Here is a 20,564-nt window from a genome sequence, read left to right as displayed (position 1 = left end):
GATCTGGCTTTAAGTCGATTCGATAACTAATGACGAAAACGGACGGATTTCTAAGGTTTTTATTACATATGAACAGTTTTCAGATTCTCCCGTGTAACTCGGCTGCTGGTCCTCCTTTCATGCAGAATGTTAAGGTCCTAGCTCATGTTCAAGGCACCAAAGCCAGCTAAAAAGTCAATAATCGTTACCTAAAACTTGAATTGTACTACTTCTTACTGGCTATTACATCAACTTAGAAGCTTCATCTGTGTTCTACTACGGTGATTTTAGTGTCTCCGCATACCGCAGTACGCGACATAGCTTTGCAGACGATAAGTACAAGCGTTTCAGAGAGAAGAGCGGCCAATGTGACGATCTGGCTTTAAGTCGATTCGATAACAAATGACGAAAACGGACGGATTTCTTAGGTTTTTACTACATATGAAAACTTTTCACATTCTCCCATGCAACTCGGCTGCTAGTCCTCCTTTCATGCAGAATCTTAAGGTCCTAGCTTATGTCCAAGGCACCAAAGCCAGCTAAAAAGTCAATAATCGATACCTAAAACTTGAATTGGACTACTTCTTACTGGCTATTACATCAACTTAGAAGCTTCATCTGTGTTCTACTATGGTGCTTTTAGTGTCTCCGCATACCGCAGCACGCGACATAGCTTTGCAGACGATAAGTACAACCGTTTCAGAGAGAAGAGCGGCCAATGTGACGATCTGGCTTTAAATCGATTCGATAACAAATGACGAAAACGGACGGATGTCTCAGATTTTTACTAGATATGAACACTTTTCACATTCTCCCGTGCAACTGGGCTGCTAGTCCACCTTTTATGCAGAATCTTAAAGTATTAGCTCATGTCCAAGGCACCAAAGCCAGCTATAAAGTCAATAATCGATACCTAAAACTTGAATTGTACTACTTCTTACTGGCTATTACATCAACTTAGAAGCTTCATCTGTGTTCTACTATGGTGCTTTTCCTGTTTCCGCCTACGGCAACACGCGACATAGCTTTGCAGACGAGAAGTACAACCATTTCAGAGAGAAGAGCGGCCAATGTGACGATCTGGCTTTAAGTCGATTCGATAACAAATGACGAAAACGGACGGATTTCTCAGGTTTTTACTACATATGAACACTTTTTCACATTCACCCGTGCAACTCGGCTGCTAGTCCTCCTTTAATGCAGAATCTTAAGGTCCTAGCTCATGTCCAAGGCACCAAAGCCAGCTAAAAGGTCAATATTCAATACCTAAAACTTGAATTGGATTACTTCTTACTGGCTATTACATCAACTTAGAAGCTTCATCTGTGTTCTACTATGGTGATTTTAGTGTCTCCGCATACCGCAGTACGCGACATAGCTTTGCAGACGATAAGTACAACCGTTTCAGAGAGAAGAGCGGCCAATGTGACGATCTGGCTTTAAGTCGATTCGATAACAAATGACGAAAACGGACGGATTTCTTAGGTTTTTACTACATATGAACACTTTTCATATTCTCCCATGCAACTCGGCTGCTAGTCCTCCTTTCATGCAGAATCTTAAGGTCCTAGCTCATGTCCAAGGCACCAAACCCAGCTAAAAAGTCAATAATCGATACCTAAAACTTGAATTGTACTACTTCTTACTGGCTATTACATCAACTTAGAAGCTTCATCTGTGTTCTACTATGGTGCTTTTACTCTCTCCACATACCGCAGCACGCGACATAGCTTTGCAGACGATAAGTACAAGCGTTTCAGAGAGAAGAGCGGCCAATGTGACGATCTGGCTTTAAGTCGATTCGATAACAAATGACGAAAACGGACGGATGTCTCAGGTTTTTACTACATATGAACACTTTTCACATTCTCCCGTGCAACTGGGCTGCTAGTCCTCCTTTTATGCAGAATCTTAAAGTCCTAGCTCATGTCCAAAGCACCAAAGCCAGCTAAAAAGTCAATAATCGATACCTAAACCTTGAATTGTACTACTTCTTACTGGCTATTACATCAACTTAGAAGCTTCATCTGTGTTCTACTATGGTGCTTTTCCTGTTTCCGCCTACGGCAACACGCGACATAGCTTTGCAGACGATAAGTACAACCGTTTCAGAGAGAAGAGCGGCCAATGTGACGAACAGGCCTTAAGTCGATTCGATAACAAATGACGAAAACGTACGGATTTCTCAGGTTTTTTCTACATATGAACACTTTTCACATTTTCCCCTGCAACTCGGCTGCTAGTCCTCCTTTTATGCATAATCTTAAAGTCCTAGCTCATGTCCAAGGCACCAAAGCCACCTAAAAAGTCAATAATCGATACCTAAAACTTGAATTGTACTACTTCTTACTGGCTATTACATCAACTTAGAAGCTTCATCTGTGTTCTACTATGGTGCTTTTCCTGTTTCCGCCTACGGCAACACGCGACATAGCTTTGCAGACGATAAGTACAACCGTTTCAGAGAGAAGAGCGGCCAATGTGACGATCTGGCTTTAAGTCGATTCGATAACAAATGACGAAAACGGACGGATGTCTCAGGTTTTTACTGCATATGAACACTTTTCACATTCTCCCGTGCAACTCGGCTGCTAGTCCTCCTTTCATGCAGAATCTTAAGGTCCTAGCTCATGTCCAATGCACCAAAGCCAGCTAAAAAGTCAATAATCGATACCTAAAACTTGAATTGGATTACTTCTTACTGGCTATTACATCAACTTAGATGCTTCATCTGTGTTCTACTATGGTGATTTTAGTGTCTCAGCATACCGCAGCACGCGACATAGCTTTGCAGACGATAAGTGCAACCGTTTCAGAGAGAAGAGCAGCCAATGTGATGAACTGGCTTTAAGTCGATTCGATAACAATTGACGAAAACGGACGGATTTGTCAGGTTTTTACTACATTTGAACACTTTTCACATTCTCCCATGCAACTCGGCTGCTAGTCCTCCTTTAATGCAGAATCGTAAGGTCCTAGCTCATGTCCAAGGCACCAAAGCCAGCTAAAAAGTCAATAATCGATACCTAAATCTTGAATTGGACTACTTCTTACTGGCTATTACATCAACGTAGATGCTTCATCTGTGTTCTACTATGGTACTTTTCCTGTTTCCGCCTACGGCAACAAGCGACATACCGTTGAAGACGATAAGTACAACCGTTTCAGAGAGAAGAGCGGCCAATGTGACGATCTGGCTTTAAGTCGATTCGATAACAAATGACGAAAACGGACGGATTTCTCAGGTTTTTACAACATATGAACACTTTTCACATTCTCCCGTGCAACTGGGCTGCTAGTCCTCCTTTCATGCAGAGTCTTAAGGTCCTAGCTCATGTCCAAGTCACCAAAGCCAGCTAAAAAGTCAATAATCAATACCTAAAACATGAATTGTACTACTTCTTACTGGCTATTACATCAACTTAGAAGCTTCATCTGTGTTCTACTATGGTGCTTTTAGTGTCTCTGCATACCGCAGCACGCGACATAGCTTTGCAGACGATAAGTACAACCGTTTCAGAGAGAAGAGCGGATAATGTGACGATCTGGCTTCAAGTCCATTCGATAACAAATGACGAAAACGGACGGATTTCTAAGGTTTTTACTACGTATGAACACTTTTCACATTCTCCCGTGCAACTCGGCTGCTAGTCCTCCTTTCATGCAGAATCGTAAGGTCCTAGCTCATGTCCAAGGCACCAAAGCCTGCTAAAAAGTCAATATTCAATACCTACAACTTGAATTGTACTACTTCTTACTTTCTATTACATCAACTTAGAAGCTTCATCTGTGTTCTACTATGGTGATTTTAGTGTCTCCGCATACCGCAGCACGCGACATTGCTTTGTAGACGATAAGTACAACCGTTTCAGAGAGAAGAGCGACCAATGTGACGATCTGGCTTTAAGTCGATTCGATAACAAATGACGAAAACGGACGGATTTCTCAGGTTTTTTTTTTTTAGATATGAACACTTTTCACATTCTCCCGTCCAACTCGGCTGCTAGTCCTCCTTTCATGCAGAATCTTAAGGTCCTAGCTCATGTCCAAGTCACCAAAGCCAGCTAAAAAGTCAATAATCGATACCTAAAACTTGAATTGGACTACTTCTTACTGGCTATTACATCAACTTAGATGCTTCATCTGTGTTCTACTATGGTGATTTCAATGTCTCCGCATACCGCAGCACGCGACATAGCTTTGCAGACGAGAAGTACAACCGTTTCAGAGAGAAGAGCGGCCAATGTGACGATCTGGCTTTAAGTCGATTCGATAACAAATGACGAAAACGGACGGATTTCTCAGGTTTTTACTACATATGAACACTTTTCACATTCTCCCGTGCAACTCGGCTGCTAGTCCTCTTTCATGAGAAGTCTTAACTTCCTAGCTCGTGTCTAAGGCACCAAAGAAGGTTAAAAAGTCAATAACCGATACCTAAAACTTGAATTTTACTACTTCTTACTGGCTATTACATCAACTTAGAAGCTTCATCTGTGTTCTACTAGTGTGCTTTTAGTGTGTCCGCATACCGCAGCACGTGACATAGCTTTGCCGACGATAAGTACAACCGTTTCAGGGAGAAGAGCGGCCAATGTGACGATCTGGCTTTAATTCGATTCCATAACAAATGACGAAAACGGACGGATGTCTCAGGTTTTTACTGCATATGAACACTTTTCACATTCTCCCATGCAACTCGGCTGCTAGTCCTCCTTTCATGCAGAATCTTAAGGTCCTAGCTCATGTCCAAGTCACCAAAGCCAGCTAAAAAGTCAATAATCGATAGCTAAAACTTGAATTGGATTACTTCTTACTGGCTATTACATCAACTTAGATGCTTCATCTGTGTTCTACTATGGTGATTTTAGTGTCTCCGCATACCGCAGCACGCGACATAGCTTTGCAGACGATAAGTACAACCGTTTCAGAGAGAAGAGCGGCCAATGTGACGATCTGGCTTTAAGTCGATTCGATAACAAATGACGAAAACGGACGGATTTCTAAGGTTTTTACTACATATGAACACTTTTCACATTCTCCCGTGCAACTCGGCTGCTAGCCCTCCTTTCATGCAGAATCGTAAGGTCCTAGCTCATGTCCAAGGCACCAAAGCCAGCTAAAAAGTCAATAATCGATACCTAAAACTTGAATTGTACTACTTCTTACTGGCTATTACATCAACTTAGAAGATTCATCTGTGTTCTACTATGGTGCTTTTAGTGTCTCCACATACCGCAGCACGCGACATAGCTTTGCAGACGATAAGTACAACCGTTTCAGAGAGAAGAGCGGCCAATGTGACGATCTGGCTTTAAGTCGATTCGATAACAAATGACGAAAACGGACGGATTTTTAAGGTTTTTATTACATATGAACACTTTTCACATTCTCCCGTGCAACTTGGCTGCTAGTCCTCCTTTCATGCAGAATCGTAAGGTCCTAGCTCATGTCCAAGGCACCAAAGCCAGCTAAAAAGTCAATAATCGATACCTAAAACTTGAATTGTTCTACTTCTTACTGGCTATTACATCAACTTAGAAGCTTCATCTGTGTTCTACTATGGTGCGTTTAGTGTCTCCGCATACCGCAGCACGCGACATAGCTTTGGAGACGATAAGTACAACCGTTTCAGAGAGAAAAGCGGCCAATGTGACGATCTGGCTTTAAGTCGATTCGATAACAAATGACGAAAACGGACGGATGTCTCAGGTTTTTACTACATATGAACACTTTTCACATTCTCCCGTGCAACTCGGCTGCTAGTCCTCCTTTCATGCAGAATCTCAAGGTCCTAGCTCATGTCCAAGGCACCAAAGCCAGCTAAAAAGTCAATAATCGATACCTAAAACTTGAATTGGACTACTTCTTACTGGCTATTACATCAACTTAGATGCTTCATCTGTGTTCTACTATGGTGATTTTAGTGTCTCCGCATACCGCAGCACGTGACATAGCTTTGCAGACGAGAGGTACAAGCGTTTCAGAGAGAAGAGCGGCCAATGTGACGATCTGGCTTTAAGTCGATTCGATAACAAATGACGAAAACGGACGTATTTCTCAGGTTTTTACTACATTTGAACACTTTTCACATTCTCCCCTGCAACTCGGCTGCTAGTCCTCCTTTAATGCAGAATCGTAAGGTCCTAGCTCATGTCCAAGGCACCAAAGCCAGCTAAAAAGTCAATAATCGATACCTAAATCTTGAATTGGACTACTTCTTACTGGCTATTACATCAACGTAGATGCTTCATCTGTGTTCTACTATGGTACTTTTCCTGTTTCCGCCTACGGCAACGCGCGACATACCGTTGAAGACGATAAGTACAACCGTTTCAGAGAGAAGAGCGGCCAATGTGACGATCTGGCTTTAAGTCGATTCGATAACAAATGACGAAAACGGACGGATTTCTCAGGTTTTTACTACATATGAACACTTTTCACATTCTCCCGTGCAACTCGGCTGCTAGTCCTCCTTTCATGCAGAATCTTAAGGTCCTAGCTCATGTCCGAGGCACCAAAGCCAGCTAAGAAGTCAATAATCGATACCTAAAACTCGAATTGTACTACTTCTTACTGGATATTACATCAACTTAGAAGCGTCATCTGTGTTCTACTGTGGTGATTTTAGTGTCTCCGCATACCGCAGCACGCGACATAGCTTTGCAGACGATAAGTACAACCATTTCAGAGAAAAGAGCGGCCAATTTGACGATCTGGCTTTAAGTCGATTCGATAACAAATGACGAAAACGGACGGATTTCTCAGGTTTTTACAACATATGAACACTTTTCACATTCTCCCGTGCAACTCGGCTGCTAGTCCTCCTTTCATGCAGAGTCTTAAGGTCCTAGCTCATGTCCAAGTCACCAAAGCCAGCTAAAAAGTCAATAATCAATACCTAAAACATGATTTGTACTACTTCTTACTGGCTATTACATCAACTTAGAAGCTTCATCTGTGTTCTACTATGGTGATTTTAGTGTCTCTGCATACCGCAGCACGCGACATAGCTTTGCAGACGATAAGTACAACCGTTTCAGAGAGAAGAGCGGATAATGTGACGATCTGGCTTCAAGTCCATTCGATAACAAATGACGAAAACGGACGGATTTCTAAGGTTTTTACTACGTATGAACACTTTTCACATTCTCCCGTGCAACTCGGCTGCTAGTCCTCCTTTCATGCAGAATCGTAAGGTCCTAGCTCATGTCCAAGGCACCAAAGCCAGCTAAAAAGTCAATATTCAATACCTACAACTTGAATTGTACTACTTCTTACTTTCTATTACATCAACTTAGAAGCTTCATCTGTGTTCTACTATGGTGATTTTAGTGTCTCCGCATACCGCAGCACGCGACATTGCTTTGTAGACGATAAGTACAACCGTTTCAGAGAGAAGAGCGACCAATGTGACGATCTGGCTTTAAGTCGATTCGATAACAAATGACGAAAACGAACGGATTTCTCAGGTTTTTTTTTTTTTAGATATGAACACTTTTCACATTCTCCCGTCCAACTCGGCTGCTAGTCCTCCTTTCATGCAGAATCTTAAGGTCCTAGCTCATGTCCAAGTCACCAAAGCCAGCTAAAAAGTCAATAATCGATACCTAAAACTTGAATTGGACTACTTCTTACTGGCTATTACATCAACTTAGATGCTTCATCTGTGTTCTACTATGGAGATTTCAATGTCTCCGCATACCGCAGCACGCGACATAGCTTTGCAGACGAGAAGTACAACCGTTTCAGAGAGAAGAGCGGCCAATGTGACGATCTGGCTTTAAGTCGATTCGATAACAAATGACGAAAACGGACGGATTTCTCAGGTTTTTACTACATATGAACACTTTTCACATTCTCCCGTGCAACTCGGCCGCTAGTCCTCTTTCATGAAAAGTCTTAACTTCCTAGCTCGTGTCTAAGGCACCAAAGAAGGTTAAAAAGTCAATAACCGATACCTAAAACTTGAATTTTACTACTTCTTACTGGCTATTACATCAACTTAGAAGCTTCATCTGTGTTCTACTATTGTGCTTTTAGTGTGTCCGCATACCGCAGCACGTGACATAGCTTTGCGACGATAAGTACAACCGTTTCAGAGAGAAGAGCGGCCAATGTGACGATCTGGCTTTAAGTCGATTCGATAACAAATGACGAAAACGGACGGATTTCTAAGGTTTTTACTACATATGAACACTTTTCACATTCTCCCGTGCAACTCGGCTGCTAGCCCTCCTTTCATGCATTATCGTAAGGTCCTAGCTCATGTCCAAGGCACCAAAGCCAGCAAAAAAGTCAATAATCGATACCTAAAACTTGAATTGTACTACTTCTTACTGGCTATTACATCAACTTAGAAGCTTCATCTGTGTTCTACTATGGTGCGTTTAGTGTCTCCGCATACCGCAGCACGCGACATAGCTTTGGAGACGATAAGTACAACCGTTTCAGAGAGAAGAGCGGCCAATGTGACGATCTGGCTTTAAGTCGATTCGATAACAAATGACGAAAACGGACGGATGTCTCAGGTTTTTACTACATATGAACACTTTTCCCATTCTCCCGTGCAACTGGGCTGCTAGTCCTCCTTTTATGCAGAATCTTAAAGTCCTAGTTCATGTCCAAAGCACCAAAGCCAGCTAAAAAGTCAATAATCGATACCTAAAACTTGAATTGTACTACTTCTTACTGGCTATTACATCAACTTTGAAGCTTCATGTGTGTTCTACTATGGTGCTTTTCCTGTTTCCGCCTACGGCAACACGCGACATAGCTTTGCAGACGATAAGTACAACCGTTCCCGAGAGCAGAGCGGCCAATGTGACGATCTGGCTTTAAGTCGATTCGATAACAAATGACGAAAACGGACGGATTTCTCAGGTTTTTACTACATATGAACAATTTTCACATTCTCCCGTGCAACTCGGCTGCTAGTCCTCCTTTCATGCAGAATCTTAAGGTCCTAGCTCATGTCCAAGGCACCAAAGCCAGCTAAAAAGTCAATAATCGATACCTAAAACTTGAATTGTACTACTTCTTACTGGCCATTCCATCAACTTAGAAGCTTCATCTGTGTTCTACTATGGTGCTTTTAGTGTCTCCGCAAATCGCAGAACGCGACATAGCTTTGCAGACGATAAGTACAACCGTTTCAGAGAGAAGAGCGGCCAATGTGACGATCTGGCTTTAAGTCGATTCGATAACAAATGACGAAAGCGGACGGATTTGTCAGGTTTTTACTACATATGAACACTTTTTTCATTCTCCCGTGCAACTCGGCTGCTAGTCCTCCTTTCATGCAGAATCATAAGGTCCTAGCTCATGTCCAATGCACCAAAGCCAGCTAAAATTCAATAATCGATACCTAAAACTTGAATTGTACTACTTCTTACTGGCTATTACATCAACTTAGAAGCTTCATCTGTGTTCTACTATGGTGCTTTTAGTGTCTCCGCATGCAGCAACACGCGACATAGCTTTGCAGACGATAAGTACAACCGTTTCAGAGAGAAGAGCGTCCAATGTGACGATTTGGCTTTAAGTCGATTCGATAACAAATGACGAAAACGGACGGATTTCTCAGGTTTTTACTACATATGAACACTTTTCACATTCTCCCGTGCAACTCGGCTGCTAGTCCTCCTTTTATACAGAATGTTAAGGTCCTAGCTCATGTCCAAGGCACCAAAGCCAGCTAAAAAGTCAATAATCGATACCTAAGACTTGAATTGGACTACTTCTTACTGGTTATTACATCAACTTAGAAGCTTCATCTGTGTTCTACTGTGGTGATTTTAGTGTCTCCAGATCCCGCAGCACGTGACATAGCTTTGCAGACGATAAGTACAACCGATTCAGAGAGGAGAGCGGCCAATCTGACGATCTGGCTCTAAGTCGATTCGATAACAAATGACGAAAACGGACGTATTTTTCAGGTTTTTACTACATATGAACACTTTTCACATTCTCCCGTGCAACTCGGCTGCTAGTCCTCCTTTCATGCAGAATGTTAAAGTCCTAGGTCATGTCCAAGGCACCAAAGCCAGCTATAAAGTCAATAATCGATACCTAAAACTTGAATTGTACTACGTCTTACTGGGTATTACATCAACTTAGAAGCTTCATCTGTGTTCTACTATGGTGCTTTTAGTGTCTCCGCATACCGCAGCCTGCGACATAGCTTAGCAGACGATAAGTACAACCGTTTCAGAGAGAAGAGCGGCCAATGTGACGATCTGGCTTTAAGTCGATTCGATAACAAATGACGAAAATGGACGGATTTCTCAGGTTTTTACTACATATGAACACTTTACACTTTCTCCCGTGCAACTCGGATGCTAGTCCTCCTTTCATGCTGAATCTTAAGGTCCTAGCTCTTGTCCAAGGCACCAAAGCCAGCTAAAGATCAATATTCAATACCTAAAACTTGATTTGTACCACTTCTTACTGGCTATTACATCAACTTAGAAGCTTGATCTGTGTTCTACTATGGTGCTTTTAGTGTCTCCGCATACCGCAGCACGCGACATAGCTTAGCAGACGATAAGTACAACCGTTTCAGAGAGAAGAGCGGCCAATGTGACGATCTGGCTTTTAGTCGATTCGATAACAAATGACGAAAACGGACGGATTTCTAAGGTTTTTACTACATATGAACACTTTTCACATTCTCCCGTGCAACTCGGCTGCTAGTCCTCCTTTCATGCAGAGTCTTAAGGTTATAGCTCATGTCCAAGGCACCAAAGCCAGCTAAAAAGTCAATAATCGATACCTAAAACATGAATTGTACTACTTCTTACTGGCTATTACATCAACTTAGAAGCTTCATCTGTGTTCTACTATGCTGCCTTAGTGTCTCTGCATACCGCAGCACGCGACATAGCTTTGCAGACGATAAGTACAAGCGTTTCAGAGAGAAGGGCGGCCAATGTGACGATCTGGCTTTAAGTCGATTCGATAACAAATGACGAAAACGGACGGATTTCTAAGGTTTTTACTACATATGAACACTTTTCACATTCTCCCGTGCAACTCGGCTGCTAGCCCTCCTTTCATGCAGAATCGTAAGGTCCTAGCTCATGTCCAAGGCACCAAAGCCAGCTAAAAAGTCAATAATCGATACCTAAAACTTGAATTGTACTACTTCTTACTGGCTATTACATCAACTTAGAAGCTTCATCTGTGTTCTACTATGGTGCTTTTAGTGTCTCCACATACCGCAGCACGCGACATAGCTTTGCAGACGATAAGTACAACCGTTTCAGAGAGAAGAGCGGCCAATGTGATGATCTGGCTTTAAGTCGATTCGATAACAAATGACGAAAACGGACGGATTTTTAAGGTTTTTATTACATATGAACACTTTTCACATTCTCCCGTGCAACTCGGCTGCTAGTCCTCCTTTCATGCAGAATCGTAAGGTCCTAGCTCATGTCCAAGGCACCAAAGTTAGCTAAAAAGTCAATAATCGATACCTAAAACTTGAATTGTAATACTTCTTACTGGCTATTACATCAACTTAGAAGCTTCATCTGTGTTCTACTATGGTGCTTTTAGTGTCTCCGCATACCGCAGCACGCGACATAGCTTTGCAGACGATAAGTACAACCGTTTCAGAGAGAAGAGCGGCCAATGTGACGATCTGGCTTTAAGTCGATTCGATAACAAATGACGAAAACGGACGGATGTCTCAGGTTTTTACTACATATGAACACTTTTCACATTCTCCCGTGCAACTGGGCTGCTAGTCCTCCTTTTATGCAGAATCTTAAAGTCCTAGTTTATGTCCAAAGCACCAAAGCCAGCTAAAAAGTCAATAATCGATACCTAAAACTTGAATTGTACTACTTCTTACTGGCTATTACATCAACTTAGAAGCTTCATGTGTGTTCTACTATGGTGCTTTTCCTGTTTCCGCCTACGGCAACACGCGACATAGCTTTGCAGACGATAAGTACAACCGTTCCCGAGAGCAGAGCGGCCAATGTGACGATCTGGCTTTAAGTCGATTCGATAACAAATGACGAAAACGGACGGATTTCTCAAGTTTTTACTACATATGAACAATTTTCACATTCTCCCGTGCAACTCGGCTGCTAGTCCTCTTTTCATGCAGAATCTTGAGGTCCTAGCTCATGTCCAAGGCACCAAAGCCAGCTAAAAAGTAAATAATCGATACCTAAAACTTGAATTGTACTACTTATTACTGGGTATTACATCAACTTAGAAGATTCATCTGTGTTCTACTATGGTGCTTTTAGTGTCTCCGCATACCGCAGCACGCGACATAGCTTAGCAGACGATAGGTACAAGCGTTTCAGAGAGAAGAGCGGCCATTGTGACGATCTGGCTATAAGTCGATTCGATAACAAATGACGAAAACGGACGGATTTCTCAAGTTTTAACTACATTTGAACACTTTTCTCATTCTCCCGTGCAACTCGGCTGCTAGTCCTCCTTTCATGCAGAATCATAAGGTCCTAGCTCATGTCCAATGCACCAAAGCCAGCTAAAATTCAATAATCGATACCTAAAACTTGAATTGTACTACTTCTTACTAGCTATTACATCAATTTAGAAGCTTCATCTGTGTTCTACTATGGTGCTTTTAGTGTCTCCGCATACCGCAGCACGCGACATAGCTTTGCAGACGATAAGTACAACCGTTTCAGAGAGAAAGGCGGCCAATGTGACGATCTGGCTTTAAGTCGATTCGACAACAAATGACGAAAACGGACGTATTTCTCAGGTTTTTACTACATATGAACACTTTTCACATTCTCCCGTGCAACTCGGCTGCTAGTCCTCCTTTCATGCAGAATGTTAAAGTCCTAGGTCATGTCCAAGGCACCAAAGCCAGCTAAAAAGTCAATAATCGATACCTAAAACTTGAATTGTACTACGTCTTACTGGGTATTACATCAACTTAGAAGCTTCATCTGTGTTCTACTATGGTGCTTTTAGTGTCTCCGCATACCGCAGCACGCGACATAGCTTTGCACACGAGAAGTACAACCGTTTCAGAGAGAAGAGCGGCCAATGTGACGATCTTGCTTTAAGTCGATTCCATAACAAATGACGAAAGCGGACGGATTTCTCAGGTTTTTACTACATATGAACACTTTTCTCATTCTCCCGTGCAACTCGGCTGCTAGTCCTCCTTTCATGCAGAATCATAAGGTCCTAGCTCATGTCCAAGGCACCAAAGCCAGCTAAAAAGTCAATAATCGATACCTAAAACTTGAATTGTACTACTTCTTACTGGCTATTACATCAACTTAGAAGCTTCATCTGTGTTCTACTATGGTGCTTTTCGTGTCTCAGCATACCGCAGCACGCGAAATAGTTTTGCAGACGATAAGTACAACCGTTTCAGAGAGAAGAGCGGCCAATGTGACGATCTGGCTTTAAGTCGATTCGATAACAAATGACGAAAACGGACCGATTTCTCAGGTTTTTACTACATATAAACACTTTTCATATTCTCCCGTGCAACTCGGCTGCTAGTCCTCCTATCGTGCAGAGTCTTAAGGTCCTAGCTCATGTCCAAGGCACCAAAGCCAGCTAAAAAGTCCATAATCAATACCTAAAACTTGAATTGTACTACTTCTTACTGGCTATTACATCAACTTAGAAGCTTCATCTGTGTTCTACTACGGTGCTTTTAGTTTCTCCGCATACCGCAGCAGGCGACATAGTTCTGCAGACGATAAGTACAACCGTTTCAGAGAGAAGAGCGGCCAATGTGACGATCTGGCTTTAAGTCGATTCGATAACAAATGACGAAAACGGACCGATTTCTCAGGTTTTTACTACATATAAAAACTTTTCATATTCTCCCGTGCAACTCGGCTGCTAGTCCTCCTATCGTGCAGAGTCTTAAGGTCCTAGCTCATGTCCAAGGCACCAAAGCCAGCTAAAAAGTCCATAATCAATACCTAAAACTTGAATTGTACTACTTCTTACTGGCTATTACATCAACTTAGAAGCTTCATCTGTGTTCTACTACGGTGCTTTTAGTTTCTCCGCATACCGCAGCAGGCGACATAGTTCTGCAGACGATAAGTACAACCGTTTCAGAGAGAAGAGCGGCCAATGTGACGATCTGGCTTTAAGTCGATTCGATAACAAATGACGAAAACTGACGGATTTCTCAGGTTTTTACTAAATATGAACACTTTACACTTTCTCCCGTGCAACTCGGATGCTAGTCCTCCTTTCGTGCTGAATCTTAAGGTCCTAGCTCTTGTCCAAGGCACCAAAGCCATCTAAAGATCAATATTCAATACCTAAAACTTGAATTGTACCACTTCTAACTGGCTATTACATCAACTTAGAAGCTTGATCTGTGTTCTACTATGGTGCTTTTAGTGTCTCAGCATACCGCAGCACGCGACATAGCTTTGCAGACGATAAGTACAACCGATTCAGAGAGGAGAGCGGCCAATGTGACGATCTGGCTTTAAGTCGATTCGATAACAAATGACGAAAACGGACGGATTTCTCAGGTTTTTACTACATATGAACACTTTTCACATTCTCCCGTGCAACTCGGCTGCTAGTCCTCCTTTCATGCAGAATGTTAAGGACCTATCTCATGTCCAAGGCACCAAAGCCAGCTAAAAAGTCAATAATCGATACCTAAAACTTGAATTGTACTACGTCTTACTGGGTATTACATCAACTTAAAAGCTTCATCTGTGTTCTACTATGGTGCTTTTAGTGTCTCCGCATACCGCAGCACGCGACATAGCTTTGCAGACGATAAGTACAACCGTTTCAGAGAGAAGAGCGGCCAATGTGACGATCTGGCTTTAAGTCGATTCGATAACAAATGACGAAAACGGACGTATTTCTCAGGTTTTTACTACATTTGAACACTTTTCACATTTCCTGTGCAACTCGGCTGCTAGTCCTCCTTTCATGCAGAATCTTAAGGTCCTAGCTCATGTCCAAGGCACCAAAGCCAGCTAAAAAGTCAATAATCGATACCTAAAACTTCAATTGTACTACTTCTTACTGGCTATTACATCAACTTAGAAGCTTCATCTGTGTTCTACTATGGTGCTTTTAGTGTCTCCGCATATCGCAGCACGCGACATAGCTTTGTAGACGATAAGTACAACCGTTTCAGAGAGAAGAGCGGCCAATGTGACGATCTTGCTTTAAGTAGATTCGATAACAAATGACGAAAGCGGACGGATTTCAAAGGTTTTTACTACTTATGAACACTTTTCTCATTCTCCCGTGCAACTCGGCTGCTAGTCCTCCTTTTACGCAGAATCTTAAGGTCCTAGCTCATGTCCAAGGCACCAAAGCCAGCTAAAAAGTCAATAATCGATACCTAAAACTTGAATTGGATTACTTCTTACTGGCTATTACATCAACTTAGAAGCTTCATCTGTGTTCTACTATGGTGCTTTTACTATCTCCGCATACCGCAGCACGCGACATAGCTTTGCAGACGATATGTACAACCGTGTCAGAGAGAAGAGCGGCCAATGTGACGATCTGGCTTTAAGTCGATTCGATAACAAATGACGAAAACGGACGGATATCTCAGGTATTTTTTTACATATGAACACTTTTCACATTCTCCTGGGCAACTCGGCTGCTAGTCCTCCTTTCATGCAGAATCTTAACGTCCTAGCTCATGTCCAAGCACCAAAGCCAGCTAAAAATTCAATATTGAATACCTAAAACTTGAATTGTACTACTTCTTACTGGCTATTACATCAACTTAGAAGCTTCATCTGTGTTCTACTATGGTGCTTTTAGTGTCTCAGCATACCGCAGCACGCGTCATAGCTTTGCAGACGATAAGTACCACCGTTTCAGACTGAAGAGCGGCCAATGTGACGATCTGGCTTTAAGTCGAATCGATAACAAATGACGGAAACGGACGGGTGTCTCAGGTTTTTACTACATATGAACACCTTTCACATTCTCCCGTGCAACTCCGCTGCTAATCCTCCGTTCATGCAGAATCTTAAGGTCCCAGCTCATGTCCAAGGCACCAAAGATAGCTAAAAAGTCAATAATCGATACCTAAAACTTGAATTGTACTACTTCTTACTGGCTATTACATCAACTTAGAAGCTTCATCTGTGTTCTACTATGGTGATTTTAGTGTCTCCGCATACCGCAGCACGCGACATAGCTTTGCAGACGATAAGTACAACCGTTTCAGAGAGAAGAGCGGCCAATGTGACGATCTGGCTTTAAGTCGATTCGATAACAAATGACGAAAACGGACCGATTTCTCAGGTTTTTACTACATATGAACACTTTTCACATTCTCCCGTGCAACAGGGCTGCTAGTCCTCCTTTCATGCAGAATCTTAAGGTCCTAGCTCATGTCCAATGCACCAAAGCCAGCTAAAAATTCAATATTGAATACCTAAAATTTGAATTGTACTACTTCTTACTGGCTATTACATCAACTTAGAAGCTTCATCTGTGTTCTACTATGGTGCTTTTAGTGTCTCCGCATACCGCAGCACGCGACATAGCTTTGCAATGGATAAGTACAACCGTTTCAGAGAGAAGAGCGGCCAATGTGACGATCTGGCTTTAAGTCGATTCGATAACAATTGACGAAAACGGACGGATTTCTCGGGTTTTTACTACATGTTAAGACTTTTCACATTCTCCCGTGCAAATCGGCTGCTAGTCCTCCTTTCATGCAGAATGTTAAGGTCTTAGCTCATGTCCAAAGCACCAATGCCAGGTAAAAAGTCAATAATCGATATCTAAAACTTGAATTGTACTACTTCTTACTGGCTATTACATCAACTTAGAAGCTTCATCTGTGTTCTACTATGGTGATTTTTGTGTCTACGCATACCGCAGCACGTGACATAGCTTTGCAGACGATAAGTACAACCGTTTCAGAGAGAAGAGCGGCCAATGAGACGATCTGGCTTTAAGTCGATTCGATAACAAATGACGAAAACGGACGGATTTCTCGGGTTTTTACTACATGTGAAAACTTTTCACATTCTCCCGTGCAAATCGGCTGCTAGTCCTCCTTTCATGCAGAATCTTAAGGTCCTAGCTCATGTCCAAGGCACGAAAGTCAGCTAAAAAGTCAGTAATTGATACCTAAAACTTGAATTGTACTACTTCTTCCTTTCTATTACATCAACTTAGAAGCTTCATCTGTGTTCTACTATGGTGCTTTTAGTGTCTCAGCATACCGCAGCACGCGACATAGCTTTGCAGACGATAAGTACAAGCGTTTCAGAGAGAAGAGCGGCCAATGTGACCATCTGGCTTTAAGTCGATTCAATAACAAATGACGAAAACGGACGGATTTCTCAGGTTTTTACTACATTTGAACACTTTTCACATTCTCCCGTGCAACTCGGATGCTAGTCCTCCTTTCATGCAGAATATTAAGGTCCTAGCTCATGTCCAAAGCACCAAAGCCAGCTAAAAATTCAATATTGAATACCTAAAACTTGAATTGTACTACTTCTTACTGGAAATTACATCAACTTAGAAGCTTCATCTGTGTTGTACTATGGTGCTCATAGTGTCTCAGCATACCGCAGCACGCGACATAGCTTTGCAGACGATAAGTACAACCGTTTCAGAGAGAAGAGCGGCCAATGTGACGATCTAGCTTTAAGTCGATTCGATAACAAATGACGAAAACGGACGGATTTCTCAGGTTTTTACTACATTTGAACACTTTTCACATTCTCCCGTGCAACAGGGCTGCTAGTCCTCCTTTCATGCAGAATATTAAGGTCCTAGCTCATGTCCAAGGCACCAAAGCCAGCTAAAAATTCAATATTCAATACCTAAAACTTGAATTGTACTACTTCTTACTGGCAATTACATCAACTTGGAAGCTTCATCTGTGTTCTACTATGGTGCTTTTAGTGTCTCCGCATACCGCAGCACGCGACATAGTTTTGCAGTCGATAAGTACAACCGTTTCAGAGAGAAGAGCGGCCAATGTGACGATCTGGCTTTAAGTCGATTCGATAACAAATGACGAATACGTACGGATTTCTCGGGTTTTTACTACATGTGAAGACTTTTCACATTCTCCCGTGCAAATCGGCTGCTAGTCCTCCTTTCATGCAGAATCTTAAGGTCCTAGCTCATGTCCAAGGCACCAAAGCCAGCTAAAAATTCAATACTGAATACCTAAAATTTGAATTGTACTACTTCTTACTGGCTATTACATCAACTTAGAAGCTTCATCTGTGTTCTACTATGGTGCTTTTAGTGTCTCCGCATACCGCAACACGCGACATAGCTTTGCAATGGATAAGTACAACCGTTTCAGAGAGAAGAGCGGCCAATGTGACGATCTGGCTTTAAGTCGATTCGATAACAAATGACGAAAACGGACGGATTTCTCGGGTTTTTACTACATGTTAAGACTTTTCACATTCTCCCGTGCAAATCAGCTGCTAGTCCTCCTTTCATGCAGAATGTTAAGGTCTTAGCTCAAGTCCAAAGCACCAATGCCAGGTAAAAAGTCAATAATCGATACCTAAAACTTGAATTGTACTACTTCTTACTGGCTATTACATCAACTTAGAAGCTTCATCTGTGTTCTACTATGGTGATTTTTGTGTCTCCGCATACCGCAGCACGCGACATAGCTTTGCAGACGATAAGTACAACCGTTTCAGAGAGAAGAGCGGCCAATGAGACGATCTGGCTTTAAGTCGATTCGATAACAAATGACGAAACCGGACGGATTTCTCGGGTTTTTACTACATGTGAAAACTTTTCACATTCTCCCGTGCAAATCGGCTGCTAGTCCTCCTTGCATGCAGAATGTTAAGGTCCTAGCTCATGTCCAAGGCACGAAAGTCAGCTAAAAAGTCAGTAATTGATACCTATAACTTGAATTGTACTACTTCTTCCTTTCTATTACATCAACTTAGAAGCTTCATCTGTGTTCTACTATGGTGCTTTTAGTGTCTCAGCATACCGCAGCACGCGACATAGCTTTGCAGACGATAAGTACAAGCGTTTCAGAGAGAAGAGCGGCCAATGTGACGATCTGGCTTTAAGTCGATTCAATAACAAATGACGAAAACGGACGGATTTCTCAGGTTTTTACTACATTTGAACACTTTTCACATTCTCCCGTGCAACTCGGATGCTAGTCCTCCTTTCATGCAGAATATTAAGGTCCTAGCTCATGTCCAAAGCACCAAAGCCAGCTAAAAATTCAATATTGAATACCTAAAACTTGAATTGTACTACTTCTTACTGGAAATTACATCAACTTAGAAGCTTCATCTGTGTTGTACTATGGTGCTCATAGTGTCTCGGCATACCGCAGCACGCGACATAGCTTTGCAGACGATAAGTACAACCGTTTCAGAGAGAAGAGCGGCCAATGTGACGATCTAGCTTTAAGTCGATTCGATAACAAATGACGAAAACGGACGGATTTCTCAGGTTTTTACTACATTTGAACACTTTTCACATTCTCCCGTGCAACAGGGCTGCTAGTCCTCCTTTCATGCAGAATATTAACGTCCTAGCTCATGTCCAAGGCACCAAAGCCAGCTAAAAATTCAATATTCAATACCTAAAACTTGAATTGTACTACTTCTTACTGGCAATTACATCAACTTGGAAGCTTCATCTGTGTTCTACTATGGTGCTTTTAGTGTCTCCGCATACCGCAGCACGCGACATAGTTTTGCAGTCGATAAGTACAACCGTTTCAGAGAGAAGAGCGGCCAATGTGACGATCTGGCTTTAAGTCGATTCGATAACAAATGACGAATACGTACGGATTTCTCGGGTTTTTACTACATGTGAAGACTTTTCACATTCTCCCGTGCAAATCGGCTGCTAGTCCTCCTTTCATGCAGAATGTTAAGGTCCTAGCTCATGTCCAAGGCACCAAAGCCAGCTAAAAAGTCAATAATCGATACCTAAAACTTGAATTTTACTACTTCTTACTGGCTATTACATCAACTTAGAAGCTTCATCTGTGTCCTACTATGGTGCTCATAGTGTCTCAGCATACCGCAGCACGCGACATAGCATTGCAGACGATAAGTACAACCGTTTCAGAGAGAAGAGCGGCCAATGTGACGATCAGGCTTTAAGTCGATTCGATAACAAATGACGAAAACGGACGGATTTCTCAGGTTTTTACTATTTTTGAACACTTTTCACATTCTCCCGTGCAACTCGATGCTAGTCCTCCTTTCATGCAGAATATTAAGGTCCTAGCTTATGTCCAAAGCACCAAAGCCAGCTAAAAATTCAATATTGAATACCTAAAACTTGAATTGTACTACTTCTTACTGGAAATTACATCAACTTAGAAGCTTCATCTGTGTTATACTGTGGTGCTCATAGTGTCTCAGCATACCGCAGAACGCGACATAGCTTTGCAGACGATAAGTACAACCGTTTCAGAGAGAAGAGCGGCCAATGTGACGATCTGGCTTTAAGTCGATTCGATAACAAATGACGAAAACGGACCGATTTCTCAGGTTTTTACTACATATGAACACTTTTCACATTCTCCCGTGCAACAGGGCTGCTAGTCCTCCTTTCATGCAGAATATTAAGGTCCTAGCTCATGT

This window comes from Schistocerca gregaria, unplaced genomic scaffold, assembly GCF_023897955.1.
Source record: "Schistocerca gregaria isolate iqSchGreg1 unplaced genomic scaffold, iqSchGreg1.2 ptg000139l, whole genome shotgun sequence".
NCBI lineage: Eukaryota > Metazoa > Arthropoda > Insecta > Orthoptera > Acrididae > Schistocerca > Schistocerca gregaria.
The sequence above is the reverse complement of the archived record's forward strand: the minus strand, read 5'-3'. Positions refer to the sequence as shown.